The sequence below is a fragment of the Cygnus olor genome, chromosome 10, assembly GCF_009769625.2.
Source record: "Cygnus olor isolate bCygOlo1 chromosome 10, bCygOlo1.pri.v2, whole genome shotgun sequence".
Classification (NCBI taxonomy): Eukaryota; Metazoa; Chordata; class Aves; order Anseriformes; family Anatidae; genus Cygnus; species Cygnus olor.
This window is the reverse complement of record NC_049178.1, coordinates 21,577,103-21,589,217: the sequence shown is the minus strand read 5'-3', so window position 1 is coordinate 21,589,217 and position 12,115 is coordinate 21,577,103. Positions and strand designations below refer to the sequence as shown.

The following is a 12,115-nucleotide window of genomic DNA, read 5'->3' as shown; positions in this document are numbered from 1 at the left end:
CTTTGTATGTTTTATAACATAAACTTTTGCTATAATTTGGTATAAACAGTGTTTGCCTTTAAGGAAGCAAAAAAATAAATCAAGTGCTTTGATAGAAGTCAGCAACATATGCTTATCCATGATTAATTACAAGCTACTTTTAAAGTAAAAAATAAAATAAAAACAGACAAAAAAACTGTTTGTGTTTGTGTTACAGAGAACAAAAATGTAACAGCATTTTTTTTTTTTTAAACAGAGTGTGTTTTTAATACTGATTCAGAGAACTTTATATAGTTTTTTAAAAAAGACCCTTCTTTGTAATTAAAAGAACTTTGGATTTTGTAGTGAAAAATAAATTATCTGTAAAGGAAAATTATAGAATCAGAGAATATCCCAAGCTGGAATAGACCCACAAGGATCATTGAGTCCAACTCCAAAATTATAATTGTACAAGATCCTTTGTACTGATACAAAATTGCTGTCCATATAATTCCTCTAATAATATTTTTCATGTCTTTGTTCTCCTCCTTTCAAAACTCATTTTGATATTCACAGTCACTACAGATAATTTGCTTGCCATCCCACCAGAAACACTCACCCAAATTTAAAAATTGGGAAAAAGGGAGCCAAAACGCGTGAGGACCCCAGATCTCACGGACATCTGTGGCAGCTCAGAAGCAGACACAGACTTCCCACGGCAGCCCGGCTCCCCAGTGGAGCCGTCCCTTGGGGCAGCTCCGTGCTGGGGGCACGCTGGGGCTGGGGCTGACACACACGGGACTGAGGAGGCAGAAAGGTGGCCATTGGCGTGCCACCGAAATGTTTTGTTCTCTCCTTCTCTGAAAAACGGGTATTCCCAGCTGCTTCTGCTGTGCCTCACCTTCAGGATTAAACCTCTTCCTTATTTCTATTCGGCTGGCCCTCTGATATTATCAGCTAAAACTATCTTTTGATCCCAAAAGTCAATATCTAAATCCACAGCACCATGGGTGAGAAGCTGAGTATTTCCTTACGCTACCGAGCACGGCGCGTCAAAGACTGCTGCCAGGCGAGAGGTGGCGGTGGGACGACAGGCGGCTGGAAGCACGGCGATGGGCTGGCAGCTGGATGGACACCAAACCTGCAGCCTGCAGGTGCCGCGGCTCCCAGCTGGGGCTGGCCATGCCATGTGCCACATGCTGCGTGCCACTCCTCCCCGGTGCCCAACGTGAGCGGTGGTCGGCGGTCAGCCCCTGGAGGCTCTCACGTGGGCAGGACATCCAAGCACTGCTGCGCTAATGGGGAAAGTGGAGGGGATGGGGGAAAAGCTCAAAGCCAGAACAATTCCTGGATGCATCTCCTATGCCAGCCCCTTTTCTCTGAAAAATGGCCCGTCAGCAGTACATCTGAAACCTTATCTGTTCATCGTGAGGGGAGCCTTCTGCTTCTTTATCAGTTTACTCTGATGCGATTGGAAAAGCTGACCAGGAGGAGATACAGGAGCTTCACAAATGATTCATCTTTATTTCGGCTTCCCAGAGTGATGTAATGCGCTGTGACAGGCTCGGTGAAATATGAAGCATGAAGCGTCCGCTGGGAAATGTAAAAGGAAGTTGCTATTCCTGCCACTAAATATCTGTAAATATTAATGGGCTTTACAAGTATTTTCCTAGTTGCTGAACAAATTTAGAGCTTGAAACATTTAAAGGAAGGAAGGAAAGACAGAAACAAGGGAGATACTGACACTGGAATCTTTTTTTTTTTTTATATTTCTTTGAAAAGAAACACATTTATTTTAGACTTTTTATATGCCACCTGTAAAAGCAAAATGGCACCAGCCATCCTACAATTTGTGGTTTCTTTGGCCTTTCACTGCAAATTAATCAGATGGCTTCTTTGTGTCTCTTTATTTTTATTAGTAGCATTTATTTATGGATTCTCGAAATGTGATTTTGCCAGTCAGGAGGAGAAGCAGCCAATTATGTTCTCAGCAAACAAACTTAGCTTCTCCATACAGAAACTGAAATGTTAACATCACTCTGCAGCGTAAAGAGACTAACTATGGAAAAAAAAAAGTGGTGAAAAAGTAGAGAGAGTAAAATCTTTCTAATAATTTATAATATTTTGCTTTGTCTAGCATCTTCTACTGATTTGCTCTGGAAAAGTTGTTACAGGCAGAAGCGATGGTTAAATGACTGAAACAAACTGAAAAGCATCTATAATCACATGCAACTGGATCAACAGTTAGCTCTCAAAAAATCTTACCCTGCTCTTAAGCCCTCCCCCCAGTTAGACAGGCCCTTTAGGACAGGAGCAGCCTTTTCATATGCTTATACCTCTCCCATGCCAGGGCCCCGAGGGCATTAATAAGCCTTAACGGCCCTGAGCAGCCTCACCTGCTCCGTGCACCTGGGGGCCCGGAGCCTATTTATGCCCAGTGAGGGGGCTCAGCCCCTTTCTGGGCTGTCCTGGGATGTGCTGGGCTCCAGCTTGGCCACACAGTGCCTGGCTACAGGCAGACCCTGTGTATTTATCTCCCACCTGGACCCCAAGCCTGTATCACCTGCATGGACCTGCCTGGAGATCGCTGGGCCCCATCCTGACCCCAACCTGTGGGTGGACTTCATGACTTGGCTTTGGACCTGCTTCACTGACTGGCCACATCTGCTCTTGGTTGGAGCTGGCCCAGTCCCTGGTCTGCCCTGCTTGTCTTCCTGGGCATCTGACTTTATTCCTCTGGGTCAGCAGTGTAAGTTCTGCTAGTATAAATCTCCTTCTGTACCAGGCACATGGACTGCATCCTGATGCTGCAACTTGCTATTTCTTGTTCCTCAGAGAAGCTTACAGTTTTAAAACCAGCGATATAGTAAAGTGTTAGTGTGCCCCAAAGCTAAGACTTCCTAAAGAAGTTAATGTCCAGATAATAGGAGGAGGAATGCAGTAGCCAAGTTATGATGGAGTACTCATATACATAGCAGTAGACATGAAAGAAATGCTTAAAGAGCCAGACAGACTAACGTAGAGATCTGTGTTTGAAATACCTGAATTGGGTTAATCTTATCTTTTGTTAAATCTCTCTATTGAATTTATCTATTAATAATTAACTCTTGACTAGAGACATCTTTCTGCATGAGTAGGCTCTGGCTAATGTGATACCCATTAAGGGTGTGAATAGGAAGATTGGAGCCAGCTCCTGCCAGGCTGTGAATGCTCAGTGCTCTGGTCCTGCATCTGTTCTTACATGCTGTAGCCAGGCCTGAATTTGGGGAATTCAGCTGTCATAGCGAAAGCATTTCCATTCCAATACTGTTGTATGTTATGTGCATGTACTGTTGTTGGATGTCTAAGAAGAGGACCATTTAACTATGTTGATTAAATACTAATCCCATCCAATCTCTGTTGACAGGCAACAGCAACCTATATACAGCGAACCCATTTAGATGCATGCATTGCACACAGTTTTAATGGATACAGACAGGACGTAAACTCTTGGGAATGCTACATTTCTTTCTGAAGAATGCCGACTAGCCACTAAAGGTAGGGAACAGAATTTTACACTTAATTGATGTGAAGAGTTGCATGCTGCCCTATTAAATGCATGAGAAGGCTTATAGTATAATGAACTATAATTCCCCAGGGGATTACGAAGGTTTTCAGGTAGTCCCCAACTTAAAGAGGGAGCAGAACAAGTCTGAGGTTCATCTCTGCTATAACAGCAATCGCTCTGTCATAGGGCTGTAAAAGACAGGCATAATCTGTATATTGCAGATTCAGCAAATCTCTTTTCTAGCAAAGAAGTATTTAGTCCTGGGCCGTCAGCATACATGACAGATTACTTGTTTTCTGCAGTGGGTTTGGGTGCTTCATTTTTCATACCAGTCAGACATTAGTTTGCTTTATGGGCAAAAGGTCTGTATCACTGGCATAAGCACTTTTATATACGTGGTGATGAGTTGTGATGTTTGTAGTGCTGCTGGATATCAATCCTGGGCAATACAGCATTGTGCTAATCTAACAGATCTAAGGCAAGCACCTGCTTACTTCTGAATTTATCTACGCCTGTTCTGACATTAGGCAGACATCTGTACCTATAGCAATTGCTCGTTGCTCTATCTGCTACTTTTATGTGCAAAGTCAGCATGGCCTTGTCACTACTGCCTGTGTTTGGGTTAGGGGCCTGGGCATCACCTCCCGCAGGCTCGAAGGGAAGGTCGGTGTGAAAGCTGACGTGTGCTGCTCTGTGGGGAGGGAGGTGGAAAGGCAGGGTGCATGAAGTCAGACCCTCACTGGTACTGCAACAGGAGTGAGCTAGGATGTCAGCAGGGTGAAGGAAAAGTGATCTCTTTGCTGCAACCACATTGTGAGTAGAAAAATCTTATTTTTTTTCACCCATTTCTTAAGGATTTGTAACTATTATTTTAGGCTTGATTTTAAGTAGTGCAATATAAGGTAACTGAATTATGTGGAGCCACTTTTCACCCTAGGGTATGGCAAGTCCATAAAATGAGGCCTGGGACACCAAAGTATTTCAGCTCTTTATCCTGTATCCCATTATAACTAAAGGCTAGCAAAGGGTGTCCCCAGTCGAGCGGTGTTGACCAATTAAAGGCTTATGTATAGGCAGAGGAGTGTTTTGGTACCATTAAAAGCTTGCTGATATGCAGTAAGATGTTGAGGTATAGGTTTTGACAGCAAAAGTCACTGGGAAGGTGCTGCTCATCCCTCTACCAGCTGTTCTGGAACTGCCACGCTGATCCTGGGCTTAGCCAGGAGTCACAATTTTCACGTTCCAAAAGGAGACTGCAGAAGCCCAGGATGAGCATTCAGATCAAAGGCTTGGTGTTGCTCGGTCTTGTCTTACCTTCAGGGCACCACTAAACTGCAGTATGATCTCCAGGGCAGCTCTGAGATGAGCTACTTCAGGGAGCTCTTACCTTCCACCCTTTAATACTGATGTAAAAATGGCAGGACTGTAACTTGAAAAGGAGTGCAGGGGACAGAGACAAAGCCCTGCAGCATGCTATAGGGCAGATTCACATCCTGCAGTGAAGGAACTGCAGTCCTGGTTGTGCTGTTGATAGTAAATAAGCTGACTTTACTGGGTTTCCAGCCTCACCCAGCCATCCAGCTTTTTATTCATTGCTGCTCTTAGACTGCACCCCTTTATAGGCAAGACTTTAATGTATAATATATTTTGTATTTATTTATTCTCACTACATGTTAAATCATGACAACAGGTATCTTAAGGACAGACTCTATTGGTTCCTGATTCAATGCCTTCTCTTAGGCACCTTCTCTTAGGCATTCTCTTAATTCTCTATACTTTACCTAGCAATGATCAAACACAGATGTTTCATAGAGGAAACCCTGGAGCAGGCAGCTAGAGCTTGACCTTCCTTTTAAATCAATAGAAAACTCAGAGAATTGAGCATAAAGTAATCTCTACATAAACTCCCTCCTTAGTCTTCAACAATTAGAAGTTGATTTATAGCCTGAAGGCTGAGATATTTCATCTATTAGAGTGGCTACTCAGAATGCCTCCTTTCTCCTTAGATGAGTGCCTGATGGAGATACTGCATGATTTTTTTAAAAAAATCAATGTTTATACAATTAGGCTATTTTCTTTTATAGTTATTGCTTGCTTACTTGTATATTTCACAAATACTTTGAACACACAAATGCTCTGATTTTAACTAAATTGCACCGGTACAAATTTTTATTACTGCATTGTAATATGTGGATCTGGTCATGCCAAATTCAATGTGCCTTTAATGACCTTTGTTTAGCCATATTCAGATGAGTAATCAACTGTGGCATGATATTTGTTAGATTGCAGCAATTTAAGTCCAGAATGACTGCTGTCTTGACCACAAGTATTAGTGCTGTCACAGGTAACAGGACAGCTGATCCTGGCTTTTCTGCTTATGACAGTAAAGAATGGTACTGAAAAATGAGCTGGTCTTTAAGTTCAAGGAGTTGTTCCCACATAATTAGATGGTGTACAGGCCTTTTTAGCACTGAAGCATGCTTTTGTAGGCAGCTCCTAGGATGGAGCTGTGGTGAGAGTGGTTCCTACTGAACCACTTGAATATAGATTCAGTTAATTCAGTTAATCTACATTAATCTCTGAATCTGTATTTAAGATGAGGTTTTCTGTGTGGCAGAGGAAATCAGGTAAATGCATCAATCCAGTGCTCAGATGCACTTTCTGATAAGTCTTGAGTTCCACTGAAACAAAAATCTTACCAATCCACAAAACCAAGAAGGCACTCCAGTTTAACGCATGAACTTGCCCTTTTCCTTTTACTGGAAAGGTCTTTGGAAGGATGCCACTGATCTTCCAGGTTAGCTGCAGATGCATTCTAATGCTCCAGTCACAAATTTTTGTGAGGTGTGGAAGTAGTGCTGCTACCACATGCATACTGATTTGAGTCAGATGCCGGCATATTTGAGGAAAGTTGTGCAAGATATCTGTAATGGTTGTACAGTGAAGCACAATGTTCTCCATACTAGACTGATGTTCTCATTGTTAGAAGTTGTGCTGAGAAGGATTGCCTACAGAAAGGAATAATAGTAACTGGGACAAAGCCCTCTATGAACTGACTTTTGTTTTTGTGGCCCAGTGCTACACAAAAGACTTGAATGTATCTGTCGGATAGATGATTTTTCATACCAAAGATGAGAGGAACAATAATGTTGAGTGAGGTGGGACAGATGCATAGAGGAGATTCTGTTATTGAGTATGTGACAAAATCTTTCTTTTTCCTTGAATGTATAGCTTAGAAAATGTAGACAGTGGCACTGGCATGATTCAAATATAGGGTAATGAACTATCTTTTGTGACTTATGAGAACAAACGATGCATCAAGATAAGCAGATGCAATACTGGAGTTCAGAAAGTTCAGAAGTATGAAAGGAGAAATCGTAGAATCAAGGTTGGAAAAGACCTCCAAGATCATCTTGTCCAAATGTCCACCTACCACCAATATTATAAGTAGTAATCAGGAAGTGTTATCTAGATTTTTTCTACAGTATGAAGTAAAAATTCTGTGAAATTCAGGAGGGCTGGAACTGCAGATTGAGGCAGCTGGTGCTGAGGATGCAACTTCTCTTCTTTCTCTGTGGACTAAGAGCAGCAGCTGGAGTGCACAAAGGGTGCTGCTGGATGCATCTGGTTTGGTTTTACCTGAAAGTAATTGACGCAGCCTTTCAAAAACCACTCTGCAACACAAACTTAAAAGGACTAAGTGAAAATGACAAGGAGATTCATTTCAGAAGTGATCTGATTTGAAGAAAACGCAGATAAGTGTGCTCAAAACAGTGGTTAAAAAGAAGCATTCAGGGGCTGAAAGTTGAACTAATCAACTCCTCTGCTGGTTTGGCACCCAGACGACTTGACTCCCATCGCTGTTCAGATTTCAGCTGTACTTCTGGGTTCTAGTTCTGAACCAAGAATGGCCAAGCTGCTCTCCAGCTTGCAGCCCCACGGGCACTGTACGTCGGGACTGCCTTGCCATGCCAAAACCTGAGGGGACTACAGAGCACCACAAGCAGTAATAAACTTGCAAGCTTGGCTTACGTTTGTTAGCACACTACATGTGTAAGCACATCCTACTTGAATAGGGTTAACATGTTAAGCAGTAACACTTGCAAATATTTGTACATATCTTGTGCATCTCTTCAATCTTCTGTGATTCCAGTCCGATGGTTTTCCAATATGCCCGGTGCTGCCACTGCATTCTTGGAAACAATGCTTACTCTTTCCATGTGCTGAGACTGTAGGCAGCACTGAAGAACAAAAATCCTATTTCTCCATTTCCTTCTTGTCTGGACGGCAGGGCTCGCATTACTGCTTCCTCCAAAATGTCTGTTAATGCCCAACCAACCGCTAGTGAAAGATTTCACTTCTAGAGCCCCACCAGGTGGCACTGTGGTAAAACACTTAACGTAAGGCAGCTGTTAAACTACTTACCAAGCGGCTGCGTAACTGCCAAATTTTAAGGGATCTTTAGAGTTAAGAAAATAGGTGGGATTTATGGGAAAAGTATTGATCTCTAACGGAACTGAGCGTTGTAAATGATATTTTAGAGAATTTGCCAGTTACTACAGCTCAAAGTGCATTTAGTGCTAACTGGCATCTGTTTAAGATATATGTGAAGAATTAGAACTAACGAAGAAAATCTGTAGGTGATTAGAGGATTTATTCATAAATGTTATTGCTTTTTTTTAAAAAAAAGCTTGGGACATGAACTCACAGCATTGCCAGGAATTATGTTCAGGTAGAGCTATGTAAGCCTTTCATGTTCACAGACCTAAGGGGAGGGTTGGTTTGTGAGGCTTGGTGCAAAGGTCACCCCAAGCTGCTTTGTTTCCTTGAACTGACACTCCAGTCCAAGTAGGTCCCCTTTTTATTTAGATTATTGTTCTGTACTTCTGGGGACTGAAAGCAAAACCACTTGTTTTTAATGTAAGCCATATTTTAAAAGCCATAATGTTAACATGAGACATCTGAAATTTCAGAACACTGATAAGCATTCACAATAGCAGGATAATTAATATCAGTGTTTATATAGTATCTCTCATTGCACAAGATCCCAAAAGGACTTTGCAGATAATATCCTGCAGAAGCTATTGTAGCCATAATACAAAACATCTGGTCCATAGCAGTTTAAAAATCCCACTTTAATTTCAGCTCTTTTTCCCCTAAAGTCAATGGACTATTTTGCCATCCAGAGTTGAATTAAGCCCTTTGTTTTCATTTGGTCCTTGAAGCTAAGAGAAATGAATTACGGTAGTTTTGTTCAGCACCTCCTAGAGACCAAGTTTTAATTGCGGGTGTCCTGCTCAGATAGCTGGCTGGGATTTCCAGATGACATACAACCTGATCTAAAAGTGTTTCAGGGTACAGAGGGACATCTGGAAATTCCAGATAAGTGTTACAAGGCTTCATAACCTTGACAGAGACCTGAGCAAAAAAAGAACCCTAAAGGTATTTGGTAACCTTATGAGGGGCTGTAGCTCTCTCAGTGAGAAGAGAAAACAACCACCCCAAACTGTCTGTTCACTGTATAACCACAAAATTGTTTCAGTCTCACAAACTTCATTAGGTTAGTGAACTAAAAACCTAGAATTTGTCAGTATTGACTCAACCACAAAGGGCACCACCAGAGAACAAGTGCTGGGAATAAACGCGTGCATAGAAGGAACGTGATTTATCAGGCTGCTTTTAACCCACAGAAGTTCTTTGAGCGCTGGATCTTGTGTGCCTTGTTCTTGTGTCCTGTGCTTGTCTGTGCAGGAGCTGGAGCCTGAGAGGGGCTGGGTGCCATCACTGCTGGCCGGGAGCACCGGGGTGGTGCCGAGAGCTCCCCAGCAGCTGGCCACGAGCAGTGCCCTGGCAAAGCTGGTTTCAGTAGCAGCAGCGGGGTGGGGAACTGTCTGAGGCTGGCTGATGGAGTGTCAGCAGGGCCAGCTGGGGCTGTTGAGAGCTGCTGTGCCTGTGACCGCTGCCTGTTTCACATTTCCACCACTTCTCACTTTGTTCCAGCAGGAGAAGCCGATGAGAATGCTTTGTTCCAGGCTTGCAGCCGGCGTTATGGCTGGGCTGGGCGGGTGAGACTTCAACAAGATGAAAAAAAACACACGCATGGGAACATGAAAAATTGAAATGGAAAGGTTGCTCTGTTACCTTTGGTGCAGTTTCTCAAAACCAGAAATACCAACTGGCTGGAGTCCTGCCAAGGAAGGTTTTCTTATATTGTCTGTGTCATTCTCTCAGACATCCAGCCCAAAGCATTTGTCAGCAGGAAGATGAATGGATGGTTAGATATTCTTATGCCATTCCTGCTTTTGTCCTCCTGTTCAATACGGTGGTGCAAATCCAGGCAAGGGTAGCTCCGCTTTCGGGCAGCTTATTTTGACGTGCTGAGTGAGGAACTGGAACCTTGGCAGTCACACTGGACTCACATAGGAATGTTGATACACATTTTTACCTCATCACCACAAGTTGCTCAAGGCTTGCTTACTTTATTTAACATATTTAAATTTTAAGTGCTTTCTTAAAAGGTGTCAGGTAAGCCTTCCTATTTTTCCTAGAATCAAAATATGGCAACAGCATTTTTTGGATAATACAAGGGTGGAAAATAACTTTGGAGACACACAAATCTCAAGTCTTTGAGGAAAACTTCCCTACTGCTTTGTGCTGCAAGTCACTCTATATGGGAGGATGGAAGATAAGGGAAAGAGTTGTGTAGGAAGGAATGAGAATAGGAAGAAAGGAAGCTTGACTGTGAAAAGCAAGATAGAAAATGAATTATTTACTCAAGTGGCAGAAAAAGAAAATAATGAACAAAAGAATAAGCTAGCAAACTGTTACAGCTGTAAAGTACTTGTTTAAATTTACTTTTATTCCTGGTGATTCACAGAAGTGAAAGCTGAAATGCACCCAAAGTCCCTCAGTCCTTACTGTGTTAGTCACTTATGAACTGCAGTGTACGAATCTAGTGGAACCTGACTGCTGTAACTGGAAATCTGTCCCATGGAAATGAGTGTGACCTCTTATGTCTTCCAAAGCTGTTTCCAGTCATGCAAATGGACAAGGCAGCTAACTGGGGCAGACAGTGCGTGACTTTCAATGATACCATCTGTATCATACTTTAGGATTTTTGAGATTGCTGTTAATACCTCAAGCAGTGATGCTACATCCCTACAGACAGTAAACTGAATGAATTTTGCTTTTCTGGACATTTTCCTTTGCTGCCCTATTCTTAAAATACTAAAGGCCATTTACAGAATTTGCTGAGGGCAAGTGCCGCTTCAATTGCATTGCCTTTGCTATCAATGATTTTAAAGCAATACAAAAGTCATCTTCCTCGTGTCCTTTTACATCTTGTAGATTGTGAATCTCCGCGGAGCAATGATTTGGAGAGCAGTGTGTTCTTTGTCTTTCTGTTCTCAATGATGAGATGCCTCGGTCTGCTTCAGGGGATTTTGCTAGGCGACTCTCAAGGGACGTATTTCTGCTCTTGTTCCTGCAAACCACTCCAGTAACAGCCTCAGTGTGGTGCAAGTCAGAGGGAGGACCGCTGCAATGGCAAAATATTAACTCATTCAAATTCCAAGTAATAGCACATAATTAAGGGAGGTTTTATCCTTTATGTTAAAATCTTAGTGGTTACTAAATGAGCATCATGAAACTGTATTTAAAATCACTTCTATCTTATATGAAGCGTATACAACAGGTTCCTTGGCAGGGCCATTCAAATCATGCCTGTGTCAGATGTCAAGTTTAACTCCTTACGGATTTGTGGATTCATGAAGGGAATAAAATTTTAGCATAATATTTATAGGAGTAAATTAGCAAACCCCAGTATCTTCAAATGGTTTAAAACGTTCTTCCTGTGAATTTCTAAACATGTTTTGAGATTTAGGTGAAATGTCTATTGACAGAACGCTTTTCAGAAAGCTCTTACATGAAGATCAGGGAATACAATAGATGATTGCATTGCAGTAATAACATACAAGAACACACACAGGTACGGAGAGGTGCTAAAGGCATGGGAGGAACCCTGCTGCCACTGCAGCAAATGGCAGAACTCAGTTTTTCTGTTATTTCACTGGTAGCAGCATTTCTTCTTGAAGCTGCTCATGTTAAAAATACTTGTGTATCCTTATGCACAATTAGCACGGGAAATCTTTGCTGTGGAAGGAGATGTGCCTGCAGGGGCAGCCCACGGATGGGTTCTGGCAGCTTCCTTGCAGGTGGCTGATATCTGCTGTTTAACCATAGGTGAGGTACAGCTGAGAGTGCAAGACCAGACAACTTCTGCCCAAAGATCCTTTTAGATCAAAAACATTAACAGTGCTTTCAGATTCAAGGGGCAGAGGATCATGCAACGTTTGATTTTGTTCTACAATTCTTAACCTGTTTTAATCTCACACTTGCCAAATCTCTATCAGCCTTATATGAACAAGCATTTAAAATAAGCACGCCAGCCCCTGAGCTGCTATACCTATAGGGAATATGGTAAAGAAACTTTCTGGAAGTAGTTAAAGAAAACATCCGTATGATGTGTTATACTGCTTCTATTAAGACATATCTGTAGTTGCATACTTGAGTTGTGTTCTGAAATTTTCTGCCACAAGATATGTGGCCATA

At 42.2% G+C, this 12,115-nt stretch overlaps 1 long non-coding RNA gene across 2 annotated transcripts; it reads left to right on the top strand.

The window, feature by feature from the left end:
• The first annotated feature begins 2,271 nt into the window (after nt 1-2,271).
• LOC121075667 lies at nt 2,272-9,235 on the top strand. Of its 2 annotated transcripts, none has more exons than XR_005823093.1 (3): nt 2,272-2,707; nt 3,365-3,495; nt 7,090-9,235. It is a non-coding gene; the product is annotated as an uncharacterized LOC121075667 (long non-coding RNA). The 2 variants fall into 2 exon arrangements; XR_005823092.1 differs by having other exon boundaries at nt 2,273-2,707; nt 6,737-9,235.
• The last annotated feature ends 2,880 nt before the right edge of the window (nt 9,236-12,115 follow it).